Below are 19587 nucleotides of genomic sequence, written 5' to 3'. Positions count from 1 at the left end.
TCTCAGCTTCAACGTGTCCAGATCTGGAGAGTCTGATCTGAGGAACCGTCCAACCAGAGAGAGGAAAGCCAGCGGCTCCGATAAGCCATTTCCTGGTCTATGGAGACATGGAGATCATGGAACATCAAAGGTCCCTGCCATCCCTTTTCCCACAACCTTCCCAATCCCAGAGTATTCCCATTGTTTTAGATACAGTTCCCAGCTCCCCCGTCTCTCTCTCCCTCGTACACTGCCCCATAGAGACGTAACACCACACACTTCCCTACTGTTGTTATTTTAGTTTTTTTTAACAGGGGAGAGCCTGAACACAGTCCAGAAATTATGCAATCGAGATTACCACATTTAGGAACTTTGGAGGGGTCAGCACAGCCGGAGTGCAATGGCTGAGCCTCGCCCTGGGTGAACCGCCTTCTTGATCACGGTATCTCCCTTGCCAGGTAAGTATGATCCTACTGCTGTAGTCATTGTTATCCATAGAGGGTGTGTTGGTGTAAAACCTGTTGAAAAAAATGAATGACGTGAAGCCACGCCTTCAGGCACCTTTCAGAAGGTGAACTCTCTATCAGAGACAGACACACATTCTACCTTCCTTAAACTTTCAGCAGACTTCATTCTAACCTGAATAGCTGACTGACTGGACATACATTCATTTCCAGACAATTTCCTTTCAAAAATACAATTGATGAGAGTTCCCATAGTAGCAATATCAGCCGGGAAAAGTGTTCAGTCTCTTGTGAGTGTGGTCAATGGTGGGTGAAGATAGTTCCACTATAACGGAGTCTCATCCGAATAACTTACTATGTACCTGGGGGAGTCCTAACTACCTGATAAAAAACACTTCTTCAAACACGGGTCTCAGGCCTCGCTCATTCATCCTGCTTTCCATGACATGCTTCCGCTTTCACGTCTCTGCCCGGCTCTCTGTCTCCCTGGAATTCAACGCACTCTCAGAGAGGGACCAGGTAAGGAAAGCTATGGCCATATATGGGCACAGGGACACAGAGTGCCAGGTGGGTGTGTGGAGAACCGTTGAAACCTATCGTACCTGAGTACACAAACACACCTTTAAGAAGGCCCCTCCCATCCAACACACACACACAAGTGTGGTACATCAAACCAAATGCAGCGTGCAGCCCTTGTGACTTCTAAGTTATCCAGTTAAACTCTGCCTGAACTCAACAATAGAGTGACTATTGTTGTCTAAACAAAATCAAGTCAGGTCATGCCAAAAGGAACAATAGAGAGTGAAAAAGAGAGTTCTACATGGAACCCAAAAGGGTTCTACCGGAAACCAAAAGGGTTCAAACTGGAATCAAAAAGGGTTCTTCCCGGAAGCTAAAAGGGTTCTTCCCGGAAGCTAAAAGGGTTCTCCTATGGGGACACCAGAAGAAGCCCTGTGGAATGCTTTTTTAAAAGACTGTAGCGAGAAGAGCCTCACATAGTGACGTCATCAAAGATAGCGCCAACACACTCACTGCACGGTGAACTGATGACCAATAATCAAATGAATAAATCCTACCTGTACCAGCAAAACACTTTGTTATGGCAAAATGTCCATCTGTGAGACGTTGCCAAGTAGGACAGGTAAGAGTATGTAGGCATAGAGATCAGACAGAGAGCAGATTCCCCCTGAGAATCTAATCTCAACCATCAAGATACCGGCTATGCATCATACCGACAATATCAGGACTATCACACAGACCGGACACGCAGGCACGATAAGCACACACACACACACACACACACACACACACACACACACACACACACACACACACACACACACACACACACACACACACACACACACACACACACACACACACACACACACACACACACACACACACACACATGCAGGCACGATAAGCACACACACACACACAACGGACACGCAGGCACGATAAGCACACACACACACACACACACACACACACACACACACACACACACACACACACACACACATGCAGGCACGATAAGCACACACACACACACAACGGACACGCAGGCACGATAAGCACACACACACACACACACACACACACACACACACACACACACACACACACACACACACACACACACACACACACACACACACACACACACACATGCAGGCACGATAAGCACACACACACACACACAACGGACACGCAGGCACGATAAGCACACACACACACACACACACACACACACACACACACACACACACACACACACACACACACACACACACACACACACACACACACACACAAAACTTTCAGAACAGCTGGTAACTGGGGGAGGGCAAGGCGACAGTAGAAGGTGGCTCTAAACACAGGCGACCGCAGAAGGTGACTCTAAACACAGGCGACCGCAGAAGGTCACTCTAAACACAGGCGACCGCAGAAGGTCACTCTAAACACAGGCGACCGCAGAAGGTCACTCTAAACACAGGCGACCGCAGAAGGTGGCTCTAAACACAGGCGACCGCAGAAGGTCACTCTAAACACAGGCGACCGCAGAAGGTCCCTCTAAACACAGGCGACCGCAGAAGGTGACTCTAAACACAGGCGACCACAGAAGGTCACTCTAAACACAGGGGACCGCAGAAGGTGGCTCTAAACACAGGCGACCGCAGAAGGTCACTCTAAACACAGGCGACCGCAGAAGGTCACTCTAAACACAGGCGACCGCAGAAGGTGACTCTAAACACAGGCGACCGCAGAAGGTCACTCTAAACACAGGCGACCGCAGAAGGTCACTGTAAACACAGGCGACCACAGAAGGTCACTCTAAACACAGGCGACCGCAGAAGGTCACTCTAAACACAGGGGACCGCAGAAGGTCACTCTAAACACAGGCGACCGCAGAAGATCACTCTAAACACAGGCGACCGCAGAAGGTCACTCTAAACACAGGCGACCGCAGAAGGTCACTCTAAACACAGGCGACCGCAGAAGGTCACTCTAAACACAGGCGACCGCAGAAGGTCACTCTAAACACAGGCGACCGCAGAAGGTCACTCTAAACACAGGGGACCGCAGAAGGTCACTCTAAACACAGGCGACTGCAGAAGGTCACTCTAAACACAGGCGACCGCAGAAGGTCACTCTAAACACAGGCGACCGCAGAAGGTCACTCTAAACACAGGCGACCGCAGAAGGTCACTCTAAACACAGGCGACCACAGAAGATCACTCTAAACACAGACGACCGCAGAAGATCACTCTAAACACAGGCGACCGCAGAAGGTCACTCTAAACACAGGCGACCGCAGAAGGTCACTCTAAACACAGGCGACCGCAGAAGGTGACTCTAAACACAGGCGACCGCAGAAGGTCACTCTAAACACAGGCGACCACAGAAGGTCACTCTAAACACAGGCGGCCGCAGAAGGTCACTCTAAACACAGGCGACTGCAGAAGGTCACTCTAAACACAGGGGACCGCAGAAGGTGACTCTAAACACAGGCGGCCGCAGAAGGTGACTCTAAACACAGGCGACCGCAGAAGGTGACTCTAAACACAGGCGACCGCAGAAGGTGACTCTAAACACAGGCGACCGCAGAAGGTCACTCTAAACACAGGCGACCACAGAAGGTGACTCTAAACACAGGCGACCGCAGAAGGTCACTCTAAACACAGGCGACCGCAGAAGGTGACTCTAAACACAGGCGACCGCAGAAGGTCACTCTAAACACAGGCGACCGCAGAAGGTCACTCTAAACACAGGCGACCGCAGAAGGTCACTCTAAACACAGGCGACCGCAGAAGGTGACTCTAAACACAGGCGACCGCAGAAGGTCACTCTAAACACAGGCGACCACAGAAGGTCACTCTAAACACAGGCGACCACAGAAGGTGACTCTAAACACAGGAGACCACAGAAGGTCACTCTAAACACAGGGGACCGCAGAAGGTCACTCTAAACACAGGCGACTGAACCCTACTGTCCATTCAGAAACCCTGCTCTTCTCTCAACCAATAAGATTGTCCGCTCAGACTACCCATTCATAAAGAAACATACTGAGTTACAGTATATACATTCACTTCCCCTTCTACACCCCACCCCCCCCTCCCATCTCCTCGTGCTCGGAGTTCATTCATGCCTTCTGCCACTGGGTAAAAGGAGTGGACTGTACCATTTACCCCAATTTATAGGGGAGTCAACATGACAGAGGATGGGGAGGGGGGGTCCATAGACAGGAAATTATACAACATTCCTATTCTCTACTACATACAGTATCAACCCAACAGAACAAGTCAATGACTGCATAGAACCAATAAAACAGACATTAGCAACACAATGACTTATATCCTAATGCATTTTTTTTTTAACCTTTGCCCTATACTGTGCCCTTCACAGCTTATTTAAATAACTCACATTTGGAGACAGCATAAGAGCTCTGTCATACTTCTGTATCCATTTAATTCTATCAATGTACAAGCTATACATGCTATTACAGTCTATGACTATGTAACAGCTATGTAACTGTTATTTAACAGCTATGTAACAGCTATGTAACAGCTATGTAACAGTGAATCAGCTATGTAACAGCTATGTAACAGCTATGTAACAGCTATGTAACAGTGAATCAGCTATGTAACAGTGAATCAGCTATGTAACAGCTATGTAACAGTTAATCAGCTATGTAACAGCTTTGTAACAGCTATGTAACATTGAATCAGCTATGTAACAGCTATGTAACAGCTATGTAACAGCTATGTAACAGTGAATCAGCTATGTAACAGTGAATCAGCTATGTAACAGCTATGTAACAGTTAATCAGCTATGTAACAGCTTTGTAACAGCTATGTAACATTGAATCAGCTATGTAACAGCTTTGTAACAGCTATGTAACATTGAATCAGCTATGAATCAGCTATGTAACAGCTTTGTAACAGCTATGTAACAGTGAATCAGATGCGTTGTAATCCGACTAATCTAATAACACTCCGAGGTAACATTCACACTAGTAATCTCTATTCAATCCAGCACAGCTCCAATACATTACAGTAAATCACTGCTATATCTCACTGAGCTTTCAGCTGGAGTACCTCACACAAATAGAAACACATATCATCATATTATTACAGGGCTGACAGAGAAAGGATTTCTGTCACAAAGATGTTTTTCTAAGTGCAGTGTCTATTTCTATTCAATAAGAAATGTGTCATTCTGAGTCTGAGAGCTTCTCTAGTTTTCCTCTAGTCTGGTCTGACTGTGGAGGATCAGTGAGCGTTTTCTCAGCCTTAACGTGGACCATATGATATCCATCAGAAGCAGCAGTGCTAACTGGGACTTTTTCCCCCCCACTTACCTACTCAGAGCATTTCCTCCTGATGGCTGTGAGCTTCTCGCCGAACCCTCTCCATTTCTCTTTCTCTCTGTCTCTCTCTCTGTGTTGGTCTGTCTCTCTGTCGGTTCCCCTCTTCTTCCACTTTCTCTCTGCCCCCTCCCCTCGCTCTCTGTCAGATAATCTGGGGTTCCCCTCCAGTTTGCCTCTCTCAGGGAGAGAAGAGAGAATTGTCTCTCTAGCTTCCAAACTTAACTAAACCAAATTCAAAAGAATCTGTCCTTACACGTCTCTCTCTCTCTCCTTTCTCTCTCTCTCCCTCTCTCTCTCTCCCCCCCCTCTCCTCTCTCTCTCTCTTCCCCTCTCCTATCCTCTCCTCTCTCTCTCTCTCCCCCTCTCCTCTCTCTCCTCTCCTCTCCCTTTCTCTTTCTCTTTCAGTCTTTTTTTCTCCTTTGGTTGCATTCTTCAGAGTGTAATCAGCAACAGGCTTAAAGTGACAGCGCTGCGCTGAAGCCGACACACACACACACACACACACACACACACACACACACACACACACACACACACACACACACACACACACACACACACACACACACACACACACACACACACACACACACACACACACACACACACACACACACACTCTCTCTCTCTCACAGACACGCACACACTCTCACAAACATACACACACTCTCTCTCTCTTTAAGTCCCTCTGGGCTAAAGGTGCTTTCCCACCACACTGCCGACCCCGCTCCCGACCCCGCTCTCACAACCCAGCCCTGCCGAGAAAAAACTACTATCACATGTTACAGCACTAAGACTCTCTCTCTCTTCCCCTGTATTCCTCTTTCTTTATCTCTCTCTTTCCCCCTGTATTCCTCTTTCTTTATCTCTCTCTCTCTTTCCCCCTCTATTCCTCTTTCTTTATCTCTCTCTCTCTTTCCCCCTCTATTCCTCTTTCTTTCTCTCTCTCTCTCTTTCCCCCTGTATTCCTCTTTCTTTATCTCTCTCTCTTTCCCCCTATATTCCTCTTTCTTTATCTCTCTCTCTCTCTTTCCCCCTGTATTCCTCTTTCTTTATCTCTCTCTCACTTCCCCCCTCTATATCTCTCTCTTTCCCCCTCTATTCCTATTTCTCTCTCTCTCTCTTTCCCCCTGTATTCCTCTTTCTTTCTCTCTCTTTCCCCCTCTATTCCTCTTTCTTTATCTCTCTCTTTCCCCCTGTATTCCTCTTTCTTTATCTCTCTCTTTCCCCCTCTATTCCTCTTTCTTTATCTCCCCCTCTCTCTCCCCTTCTATTCCTATTTATTTATCTCTCTCTTCCCCCTCTATTCCTTTTTATTTATCTCTCTCCTGTCTGTCTGTCTGTCTGTCTGTCTGTCTGTCTGTCTGTCTGTCTGTCTGTCTGTGTCTCTCTACCTCCCTCCCTCTCTTTCCCTCAGCCCCTCTGATGCAGACAGACAGACAGACAGACAGACAGACAGACAGACAGACAGACAGACAGACAGACACACTCTCTCTTACACACTCTGAGCTGAGACTGAGCTCTTATAGTCCCTTGGTGAAAGGGGCTGAGCCTATTGCAGTGGAGGGCAGTGTTCTGTTACACTCCTCTCAATTGAGAGGTTAGAGAGAGGACACCCATTCAGAAAAAAAGAGAGGGAGAGGAGAGGCCTCATTATCAGCTAAGAGACGTCCGCATGGTTCTGACGATTGATTGAAATGAACAGTGAGAGAGTCCCGTAGATCACAGACAAGACCCCTGCACTTCTCTCCTATCTACAGTGACGGCTCCCCCTTCACTGTCTCTAGTCTACACCACAGAGAAAGTACCTGGACTTGCAGTCAATCACCTCTGAGACACCTGAGACATGGGAAAATAAGCTGAGATGTCAGACACTAAAGCACAAATGACACGTACAAGACAGAAGCTTGGATGTCCAGTAGAGAGAGAACATGAAAGCAAAAGAAAGAACATCTTCATCTGCCCGTCCTCACCTCCATATAACCTTCTCACAACCATACCTTTCCTCACTCTGTTACCAAGAGTAGAGATATAGGAAGGAGCTCGGAAACTGCCACTCCAATAGAAATGCCTGCTCATGATACTAAGCACTGGCGTTTTTGGCTAACTCAGCCAATCAGCACAAGTACAGAGACACCAGACCGTGTTCAGTGGCAGAACTGTGCAAAAAGTAAAGTGGTCTTGATTTGAAAAGCCAGAAGAGCTGTGTGTGTAAGGCTGTAGTCAGGTTGTAGGGGCTCTTCAGGTTACTACAGATTTGTACACACTAGTAATACAAATCTACTCTTTCAAAAGACATGGACTGAAGTAGGACATCTCAATTACTGAAGTAGCCAATGAATTAGCTCATTTAAAATCAGGTCAAAATATATGAGTATAATATACATTTAAAGTTCTGGAATTTTCTATACAGTTATTGTTATTGAGAGAGAATGATAACTGGGTAGGGCTCAAGAAAACCCAGTTACTACACAATGCATAGTGGTTGGGTGGGGCTGTAGGAAACCCATTACTACAGAATGTACGGAGGGTGGGTGAGGGTGTGTGTGTGAATCACAGCTTGCCATGTATCAGCAGCAGAGTGAAACTATACGCTCTCTGTCTCTCATTGTGTTCAGTGGGTGACTCTCAGCTACAGTATGTTAGCTAGCTAGCGTTAGAGTGGTTTAGCTAGCATGACTCAGAGCCATGACTGGCTAAAAGACCGTAGAAGTGAGGGACAAACAGCTGGAATTACCTTTATTTAGCTAGAATGGTGTAATAGTGGAGCAAGAACTGAAATGTCAGAGTTTCCTCTATTCCTCTGGTATTGATTAGGATGAGTGATATTTATGTAGAAGAGGGGTTTGAAGAGGCTGTGTTTAATTATTTTATAGTCTTGATGTTAGACTTAATGTGTTTTCTTAAACTGTACTCATTCTGAACAGCTAAATACATGTTTTAAATTATTTCAACAAAATCTGTATAAAATGTATATAGTTTATTTGTATAATGAATAAAACAAATAGAGTTAAAGGTTAACAGAAACCTCAGTAAACCTCATACCAGCTGACTTTTGTTTCCCCATAGGTGAATTTAAAAACAATGATTTTACATTTATATTTGCGTAAATTAGTACGTTATAATTATGTAATTCCTTGTTATGGAATTACAAATATCTGATATTCATTTTACAGTATACTGTAAAAATGTTATTAATAGCCTGGGCATTTATATGCTTAATTCTCTGAACACAACTGGCGCTTTTTAGAGAGGCTTCTATTTGAGCCAGGCTTCTATTTGAGCCAGGCTTCTATTTGAGCCAGGCTTCTATTTGAGCCAGGCTTCTATTTGAGCCAGGCTTCTATTTCCTTAATGCACACAGCATTTGCTCATTTTTATAATAACTAAATGGCCCATTATTTAGAAAGTATTTTTTCTTCTCCGTGATGTTACATACAAATCTGCTTTGCTTCAACCTTGGTTTATAAAGACTCATTGTGTTCAGTGGGTGACTCTCAGCTACAGTATGTTAGCTAGCTAGCGTTAGTGTGGTTTAGCTAGCATGACTCAGAGCCATGACTGGCTAAAAGACCGTAGAAGTGAGGGACACATTTGGATAGACATATGGATTTTGAACTACAGAAAAAAAGTGTGTGTTTGTAAAGTATAAATATCTAAATGACATGTATGATACATGATAACCATACATAATGATCAAAGAGGTCAAAGAGGTGGGCATGGGCCCTGTCAAAGAGGTGGGCATGGGTCCTGTGAAAGAGGTGGGCATGGATCCTGTCAGAGAGGTGGGCATGGATCCTGTCAAAGAGGTGGGCATGGGCCCTGTCAAAGAGGTGGGCATGGGCCCTGTCAAAGAGGTGGGCATGGGTCCTGTCAAAGAGGTGGGCATGGATCCTGTCAAAGAGGTGGGCATGGGTCCTGTCAAAGAGGTGGGCATGGATCCTGTCAGAGAGGTGGGCATGGATCCTGTCAAAGAGGTGGGCATGGATCCTGTCAAAGAGGTGGGCATGGATCCTGTCAAAGGGGTGGGCATGGATCCTGTCAAAGAGGTGGGCATGGATCCTGTCAAAGAGGTGGGCATGGGTCTTGTCAAAGAGGTGGGCATGGATCCTGTCAAAGAGGTGGGCATGGATCTGTCAAAGAGGTGGGCATGGATCCTGTCAAAGAGGTGGGCATGGGTCCTGTCAAAGAGGTGGGCATGGATCCTGTCAAAGAGGTGGGCATGGATCCTGTCAAAGAGGTGGGCATGGATCCTGTCAGAGAGGTGGGCATGGATCCTGTCAGAGAGGTGGGCATGGATCCTGTCAGAGAGGTGGGCATGGATCCTGTCAAAGAGGTGGGCATGGATCCTGTCAAAGAGGTGGGCATGGACCCTGTCAAAGAGGTGGGCATGGATCCTGTCAAAGAGGTGGGCATGGATCCTGTCAAAGAGGTGGGCATGGATCCTGTCAGAGAGGTGGGCATGGATCCTGTCAGAGAGGTGGGCATGGATCCTGTCAAAGAGGTGGGCATGGATCCTGTCAGAGGTGGGCATGGATCCTGTCAAAGAGGTGGGCATGGGTCCTGTCAAAGAGGTGGGCATGGATCCTGTCAGAGAGGTGGGCATGGATCCTGTCAAAGAGGTGGGCATGGATCCTGTCAAAGAGGTGGGCATGGATCCTGTCAGAGAGGTGGGCATGGATCCTGTCAGAGAGGTGGGCATGGATCCTGTCAGAGATGGGCATGGATCCTGTCAGAGAGGTGGGCATGGATCCTGTCAGAGATGGGCATGGATCCTGTCAGAGATGGGCATGGATCCTGTCAGAGACTGGTTAGTCTGCAGGATGTGAACTATGCTTCACCGTTACATTTACAGTAATTGACGTTGTAATGCATGTAAATTCACTAAACATGTTCCAGTATTGTTCCAGTATGATCTATTTAAGGTAAACTCTGTTCTACCGTCAGAATGGCCAGAAGACCGCATGGTGTTGTCCGTGGCCGGGTGCTGACCGATCAGCAGGAGTGGGCCGTGGTGGAAATGGTGAGAGACAGGAATGACAGACGAAGCACATTTATCTGGTGCCTTTTGGAGAGAAACAACGACCAGGTGAAACAACAGCAGGCCGAGTATGTTCAGGTACAGCACTATATACTGTATTACTGTTACTATTAATGCACATGCTACTTCACAATATCATACTGGAACTATACTGTCAGAATAACTAACCACAATACATTTTTAAAGGGTGTTGGTGTTTGATGCTGCTGTGAACATCACAAGTATATTTTTGTTGATGAAGCAGCCTTCAACCTGGCCAAAACATTCCTACCCACCAGGCTACCGCCCGCCCACAATGCTGGCCCATGTTGACTCCAATGCTTCCCACAGTTGCTTCAAGTTGGCGGGATGTCAGAATTCAATAAATCAGATAAATAAATAAATAAATAAAGACGTGTTAAAGTGTGATAATTCAGTATTCTGTGCACCCTTTGACTTACAGGAAGACTTTAACCAACTACACCCCGACATTTCTCAAAGTTTTTCCCATCAATGTAAAGACCTAGTTATTTTGTTGCTTTGTCAAAGTAATTATAAAGTATTTATTTCACGTGATTAGTGATTCATTTTAAGGTCACCCTGTGAACTAAACTCTCATTTCAATATGGTGATACTATTCCTTGCAATTGTTTTTATCAGAAGACACATTGAACATCTACTCGTCAAATGATAGTGTGAAAGCAGGTGGGCTGGTTCTACTCTCTATGGACGTTTTGTGGTGTTTTGTGATCCATTAGAGCAGAACACGTCAACCCTGTTACGGTCAACCCTGTTACGGTTTGCACTATTACGGTCAGCCCTGTTACGGTCAACCCTGTTACGGTCAGCCCTGTTACGGTTAGCCCTGTTACGGTCAACCCTGTTACGGTTAGCCCGGTTACGGTCAGCCCTGTTACGGTCAGCCCTGTTACGGTCAACCCTGTTACGGTCAGCCCTGTTACGGTCAACCCTGTTACGGTCAACCCTGTTACGGTCAGCCCTGTTACGGTCAGCCCTGTTACGGTCAGCCCTGTTACGGTCAACCCTGTTACGGTCAACCCTGTTACGGTCAACCCTGTTACGGTCAACCCTGTTACGGTCAACCCTGTTACGGTCAGCCCTGTTACGGTCAACCCTGTTACGGTCAGCCCTGTTACGGTCAGCCCTGTTACGGTCAGCCCTGTTACGGTCAACCCTGTTACGGTCAACCCTGTTACGGTCAACCCTGTTACGGTCAACCCTGTTACGGTCAGCCCTGTTACGGTCAACCCTGTTACGGTCAACCCTGTTACGGTCAGCCCTGTTACGGTCAGCCCTGTTACGGTCAACCCTGTTAACCATGGACAGACATGTTTTTTTTCAAACAAAGTTTGCATTTAACTGCTGTCATATGAGGATTTATAGCTTTATTTGGCACTTAATAAGCACTTAATATAGTAATTTATTTATTTAACCTCTTGCAATTGGAAAACATGTTTTTTATGAAGTTGAACGTGTACTCTTTATGACAGAATGGTAAAATTAGGTAAAATCAAATGTTTTTTTACTCACAAAGTTACACATCTCAAAAGGCACCGAATTGGTGGAACGACTCAATAATGGTAAAAATAATCAATGCAACTGTAATATGTTAACTTAACTTGTTTGTGATCTACGGTGTCAATATATTGCAGACGCCTCAGGCTTTCAGGTCATTGACAGTCATAGCAACATGAAGCCAAAACACACAATCAATAACCTAGTGGCGTCACACTGCAGAGCACAGAGCCTGTGATGACAATGATCCCATGGAAATGTGCCCACGCACTCGCACACGCGCACACACGCACACACACACACACACACACACAAACTTCCTCTCTAAATAAGACTCTTTCACAGCCATGTTGGAATGTCTCAGTCAGCTGAGGACAGGCTGATGTAACAGAGCCTCAGCCGAGAGAGAGCGTGCCAGACCAGACCCCTGTCCCTGGTTGTGTGTCTGTCTGTATGTGTGTCTGTATGTATGGCAGACTTGCTGATTATTATATTAGACTGGCGGTGTCATCTAGCCCAGAGACATAGGGAGCAGAAGGACAGAGGGAGCAGAAGGACAGAGGGAGCAGAAGAACAGAGGGAGCAGAAAGACAGAGGGAGTAGAAGGACAGAGGGAGTAGAAAGACAGAGGGAGCAGAAGGACAGAGGGAGCAGATGGACATAGGGAACAGAAGGACAGAGGGAACAGAAGAACAGAGGGAGCAGATGGACATAGGGAACAGAAGGACAGAGGGAGCAGAAGGACAGAGGGAGCAGAAGGACAGAGGGAGTAGAGGACAGAGGGAGCAGAAGGACAGAGGGAGCAGAAGAACAGAGGGAGCAGAAGAACAGAGGGAACAGAAGGACAGAGGGAGTAGAGGACAGAGGGAGCAGAAGGACAGAGGGAGCAGAAGAACAGAGGGAGCAGAAGAACAGAGGGAGCAGAAGGACATAGGGAACAGAAGGACAGAGGGAGCAGAAGGACAGAGGGAACAGAAGGACAGAGGGAGTAGAGGACAGAGGGAGCAGAAGGACAGAGGGAGCAGAAGAACAGAGGGAGCAGAAGAACAGAGGGAGCAGAAGGACATAGGGAACAGAAGGACAGAGGGAGCAGAAGGACAGAGGGAGCAGAAGGACAGAGGGAACAGGACAGAGGGAGCAGAAGGACAGAGGGAGCAGAAGAACAGAGGGAGCAGAAGAACAGAGGGAGCAGAAGGACAGAGGGAGCAGAAGGACAGAGGGAGCAGCGGGACAGAGGGAGCAGAAGAACAGAAGGAGCAGAAGGACAGAGGGAGCAGAAGGACAGAGGGAGTAGAAGGACAGAGGGAGCAGAAGAACAGAGGGAGTAGAAGGACATAGGGAACAGAAGGACAGAGGGAGCAGAAGGACAGAGGGAACAGAAGGACAGCGGGAGCAGAACGACAGAGGGAGCAGAACGACAGAGGGAGCAGAAGAACAGAGGGAACAGAAGGACAGAGGGAGCAGAAGGACAGAGGGAGTAGAAGGACAGAGGGAGCAGAAGATCAGAGGGAGCAGAAGGACAGAGGGAACAGAAGGACAGAGGGACAGAGGTACAGAGAGATTGAGAGATGGAGGGAGGAGAGTGACAGAGGAATAGGGGGACAGAGAGATAGGTGGAGCAGAGTGACCGAGGGAGCAGAGTGACAGAAAGACAGAGGGAGCAGAGAGATGAAGAGATGGAGGGAGCAGAGTGACAGAGGGATTAGAGGGAGAAGAGTGACAGAGGGACAGAGGGAGCAGAGAGATGAAGAGATGGAGGGAGCAGCGTGACAGAGGAATAGGGGGACAGAGGGATTAGAGGGAGCAGAGTGACAGAGGAATAGGGGGACAGAGGGATAGAGGGAGCAGAGTGACAGAGTGACAGAGGGAGCAGAGAGATAGAGAGATGGAGGGAGCAGCGTGACAGAAAGACAGAGGGAGCAGAGAGATGAAGAGATGGAGGGAGCAGCGTGACAGAGGAATAGGGGGACAGAGGGATTAGAGGGAGCAGAGTGACAGAAAGACAGAGGGAGCAGGGGGAGAAAAAGGGATGGAGAGATGGAGGGAGAAAAGTGACAGATGAATAGGCGGACAGAGGGATTAGAGGGAGCAGAGTGACAGAGGGACAGAGGGAGCAGAGAGAAAAAGGGATGGAGAGATGGAGGGAGAAGAGTGACAGATGAATAGGGGGACAGAGGGAGCGTGAGAGATGCAGCCATGATGTCATAGTCACACTGCCTTCTCTCTCTCACTCTAGATAGCACCGCTTGTTTAACCTTCTACCCCACTGGCCTCCCGGGTGTGTGGATGTGTGAGTGAGTGAGGGTGTCAGTATGTCTGGTCTTTCTGTCCTGCTCTTTTAAAAGCACAGTGAGAAGAAGACAGACAGTTCCATGGAAGCCCTGGGCTGATTAACACACTGCAGTGAGCACAGAGACCTTGCCTTGAGCCAGGCACGACACACAAAGTATACCAGGGACGACCAGCACATGACTAACGTTATGTAGTAGAATCATTCTACAAGTAGTGTGTAGTAGTACTAATAGTAGTAGTAGTCCCAGCAGGCACAAGTTGGTTGAAGTGACATCATAACAACCAGTTTTAGACCAAAATCAAAACCCTTATTTGAATCAGACAGGGTAGTAGTCACAGTGGTAATAACAGATGAAGTCGTAGTAATACTATATAGTCATTATATCAATCAGTTTTGACTACTGGGGTAGTAGTCATAGTGGTAGTAATAGATTAAGTAGTACCACTATATTAATAGTAGTACTCTTGTATACAAAGCAAGAGGAATTGATCCGTTGTGTTTGACGTGACGTGGGTGGTCTTGTTGGTCTGGGTGGGGTATGATGTAGTGAGGGTGGGTTTAAAGACAGTGGCGCTCTGTAGATGGGTGGAAGTGTGTGTGGGTGGTACACACTGTGTGGGAGGTGGATTGAAGGTGGCAGAGTATGTGTGTGTCGAGTGGTGCCCTGAAGGTGTGTGTGAGACTCTTTAAAGGAGCCTACTAGTCTGCCTCTGTGTCCCATTTCGTCTCCTTAACTCCTCTCTTCCTTTTCTCCTTCCAAGAAACAAGGTGTCAGAGGAAATGCAGCTGATGGCATATCTCTCTCTCTCTCTCTCTCTCTCTCTCTGTCTCTGTCTCTCTCTGTCTCTCTATCTCTCTCTCTCTGTCTCTCTCTCTCTCTCTCTCTCACTCTCACTCTCTCTCTCTCTCTCTTCCACCATGGGTGTCCTCTCTGTCTCTAGTCTACCTCTACATACACACAGTTCATTTCCTTGTTTCTTTGGTCAGGCTTCCCCTCATGTATCTGTGAGTGGGCAAGCCAACATGAGAGTCACAGCCTCCCTCTCCACCCCCCACACACACAGACACAGTGGGACGAGCAGACGCCCTCATCCTGGACGTTTGCAGGCGAAGCGTGTTCTTTTTAAACATTCCATTCTCCTTTGCCACACCGAGCAGGGTTTCCTGCTCTGTCTCTCTCTCTCTCTCTCTCACAAAACCCCCCCCACACACCCCTCCCTCCAACCTCTCCCACACCTGTTAATTTAAATGCATTCCAGGTACCTCATGAAACTGGTTGAGAGAATGCCAATAGTGTGCAAGTTGTCATCAAGGCAAAGGGTGACTACTTTGAAGAATCTAAAATATATTGATTCCATGTGTGTTATTTCATAGTTTTGATGTCTTCACTATTATTCTACAACGTAGAAAATAGTAAAAATAAAGAAAACCCCCGGGATCGGTGTCCCTATACCGGGATGGTTTAGACTAGAATTGTGACTAGAATGACGTTGTAAGTAACAGCAAACTTTCCAGGACATAGACATGTCTTTAAAGCACAGAAGGCTAAAATTATTGTTAATCTAATAACTGCACTGTCCAATTTACAGTAGCTATTACATTGACAAAATACAATGCTATTGTTTGAGGAGAGTGCAAAAACAACAAACCACCTTTAATCACGCCAACTGGTTTGATACATTCACCTCTGAAGGTAAATAATGTACTTACATTAATCTGGCTCTGATTTGTCATCCTGAGGGTCCCAGAGATAAAATGTAGCATAGTTTAGTTTGATAAAATCAATTTCTATATTCAAATGTGGGAATTGGGGTCTACAGTTTGACCCCACACCCACCATGTCCAGCTATCTAGATGTGTGAAAGTTAGTGTATAAGCTAATGATCCATCATGTATGACATTCCTGCGAGTGTGCAAACTAAAATGTTATATTACCATATAATTTTTGTATGTTCTCTATAGTTATGTACTTGAAAATGTATCAATTGACCAATTCGGCACATTTGGGCAGACATGATACAAAATACTGTGCAATATTGCAATGCTTCACTGGATCAATCTGAAACAGTGCATACACACTGCTGCCATCTAGCGACCAAAACAGAAATTGCGCCTAAACTGCAAAATTATATTATGGCCTTTCTCTTGCATTTCAAAGATGATAAAAACATTAAAAGTAGAAAACAAATGTTTTTTGGTTTGTATTATCTTTTACCAGATTTAATGTGTCATATTCACCTACATTAATTTCACATTTCCACAAACTTCAAAGTGTTTCCTTTCAAATGGTATGCATATCCTTGCATATCCTTGCTTCAGGTTCTGGTCCTACAGGCAGTTAGATTTGGGTATGTCATTTTAGGCGAAAATTGAAAAAAGGCGAAAATTGAAAAAAAAGGTCCCGATCCTTAAGAATTTTTAATGAGTAGATGGAAACTTTTGACTGGTACTGTATACATAATATGACATTTGAAATGTCTTTATTCTTTTGCGACTTTTGTAAGTGTAATGTTTACTATACATTTTTTATTCTTTGTTTCACGTTTGTTTATTGTCTATTTCACTTGTCTTGGTAATGTAAACATATGTTGCCATAGCCAATAAAGCCCTTAAATTGAATTGAAATTGAATAGATACATAGTGAAAAAGACAAAGAGAGAGAGAAAAAAGGATTCTTTTCACAGCTGTTCAGGGATAGAATGTCACAGGGTCTACTTCCTGCAGTGCACGGCTGTCTCTGTACGTCTCACTTCCTGTTTCCCTCAGGGGAATCCAGGAACTGATTATGTGAGTATGTGTGTATGTAAGTGTGTGCATGAATATGTATGTCCGTGAATATGTATGTGTGTCCCCCTAATTCAGGACCCCCCCCCCCCCCCCACAGTGTCAGAGTGGTCTCTCCCTCCCTGGTTTGACTTCCTGGTTTTCTTGTATTGTCCTCTGGCTCGTGCCATTGCATGTGATAGAGGGATGTGAGGACCAGACTTCTGGACCCGGCACCCTTCATGTTCGGTCTCTGATTACACAATGTTTTCCTCTACAAAATGATTACGATATGATTCTGGAAACAGAGCCACGTTACACAGTCTCATGTGTAGGGTTGTGTTCATTAGGCACCAAACAGAAGAAAAGGGACTGAAACAAGGAGGGACCATAATGGTAAAGCTCATTTTGCTTTTCCATTATAGACCCTAATGAACACAGTCCAGATTATCATACATTTGAGTCATTCTTATCTAGAGTGACTTACAGGATTAATTAGGGTTAAGTGTCTTGCTCAAGGGAACATTGACACATTTTTTACCTAGTCGGCTCGGGGATTCAAACCAGCAACATTTCTGTTACTGTCCCAATGCTCTGAACCACTAGGCTACCTGCCACTGTGTTATACTGTATGCGTTTTGTTATTTGCCACAAACATTGCAATTCACACAGTGATGTCCACTATGACTAAAGCTGTGTTGGAGAAAGATCAGGGCAATGCATCTGTCTGTTGTTCCTCTGTTCTGTGCCTCCAACTTTATGACTAATGGCTGTGTGTGTGTGTGTGTGTGTGTGTGTGTGTGTGTGTGTGTGTGTGTGTGTGTGTGTGTGTGTGTGTGTGTGTGTGTGTGTGTGTGTGTGTGTGTGTGTGTGTGTGTGTGTGTGTGTGTGTGTGTGTGTGTGTGTGTGTGTGTGTGTGTGTGTGTGTGCGTGCGCGCGCGTGTGTTTGTCTAGGTTTCCATTAGGAAAATGTGGCACCGGACATTTGACCAGCAGCATTTAAATTTACCGGACCCATACGCATTGGGTGCGTAACCTGATTAGGACGTCCATCCACGGTGCTCAGAATGACTTAAAACCACATCTACATTATGGTCATTCATATTAACAGAACATGCAAGGTGAGGATGCAGCGATTTGCCGTCCTTCTTACCAAATTCTGATTCACACTTTGAAGATGTTAGAATAACTGTCCACATTTACTTTTCCTCAGACAACAAGATGAGTAACGAAAAGAAAAATCACTAGTCTACGTCAATCTACTATCCCCCATAGTAGAAAAGTTGACCTATTTTATTGGTCAGCTTTTCGAGAAAGAAATATCCTATTCCAAACAGACTCTGGGACAGATGATAGATCCCAAAATCAGTAGGCCTAGGCTACATTAAAAAATAAAACCTTACAAAGCAATGAGTCTGATGCAACAGATCAGAAGGTTTATCTTAAAATGTTGATCAACTACTATTTCTTCACATTATAAGCGCAGCAATGCACACAAGGCAGAGTAGACTGGGGAATGTTTGTTCCAAAACGCAATTAGTGAGAAAATACGTGCGAGCGGTTTCATGTGACATGAATAAAAAAATCCAGTAGAAATGTGGAAACAGGGTCTAATATGAAACAAGTAGCATGGGTTGCTAATATGACTGATTTTGGCTACTTTGAAGCAAGCTAAGACATGCCTCATAATATGTAGTAAAAAGTTCAGGTTTCAAACAATTAAGTATACTGTATGTTTTCAAAATCCATACTACTTCCAGCTCATTGAAAAGTGCTGATGAAACCTGCCATCAGTTGCCTATGTTTGATGTTTGAGATGCTTCTGCAGCAGCTCTCACGCTTTCTGACAGATTTACTGCTCAAAGGCTCTGTATCTGCATGTCGTACACGTGAGATTAATAAAATACATAACGAATATACTGTACACGCACCAATTTAATTCCACAAAATGATGCAAAGTAAACTATAGATTGATAAGCATGACCAGTCAAATGTATAGACATCAACTGGTATTTAAATAAATGAATAGACTAAAAAGCATTACTTCGCAATGGGATTTTTTGTTATTCTCAGGGACAATTGAGCAGCGGCAATTTTATTTATGAGCTTTCCAAATGTTTTATCGGCCAAGCACCTGCTATTACCGGCTAATGGAAGCCATGGTGTGTGTGTACAGTATATACAGTTGAAGTCAGAAGTTTACATACACCTTAGCCAAATACATTTAAACTCAGTTTTTCACAATTCCTGATATTTAATTCTAGTAAAAATTCCCTGTCTTAGGTCAGTTAGGATCACCACTTTATTTTAATGATGGGAAATGTCAGAATAATAGCAGAGATAATGATTTATTTCAGCTTTTATTTCTTTCATCACATTCCCGGTGGGTCAGAAGTTTACATACACTTAATTAGTATTTGGTAGCATTGCCTTTAAAATTTTTGACTTGGGTCAAACGTTTTGGTTAGCCTTCCACAAGCTTCACACAATATGTTGGATGAATTTTGGCCCATTCCTCCTGACAGAGCTGGTGTAACTGAGTCAGGTTTGTAGGCCTCTTTGCTTCCACACGCTTTTTCATTTCTGCCCACACATTTTCTATAGGATTGAGGTCAAGGCTTTGTGATGGCCACTCCAATACCTTGACTTTGTTGTCCTT

The 19587-nt window shown here is 45.5% G+C and overlaps 1 pseudogene; it reads right to left on the bottom strand.

The window, feature by feature from the left end:
* Positions 1-295: 295 nt before the first annotated feature.
* Positions 296-445, bottom strand: LOC129821620 (U1 spliceosomal RNA; annotated as a pseudogene).
* Between the last annotated feature and the right edge of the window lie 19142 nt (positions 446-19587).

The sequence above is a fragment of the Salvelinus fontinalis genome, chromosome 23 (assembly GCF_029448725.1).
Source record: "Salvelinus fontinalis isolate EN_2023a chromosome 23, ASM2944872v1, whole genome shotgun sequence".
In the NCBI taxonomy this organism is placed as follows: Eukaryota; Metazoa; Chordata; class Actinopteri; order Salmoniformes; family Salmonidae; genus Salvelinus; species Salvelinus fontinalis.
Note: the sequence above shows the minus strand (reverse complement) of the source record. Positions and strands in the feature narration are given on the sequence as shown.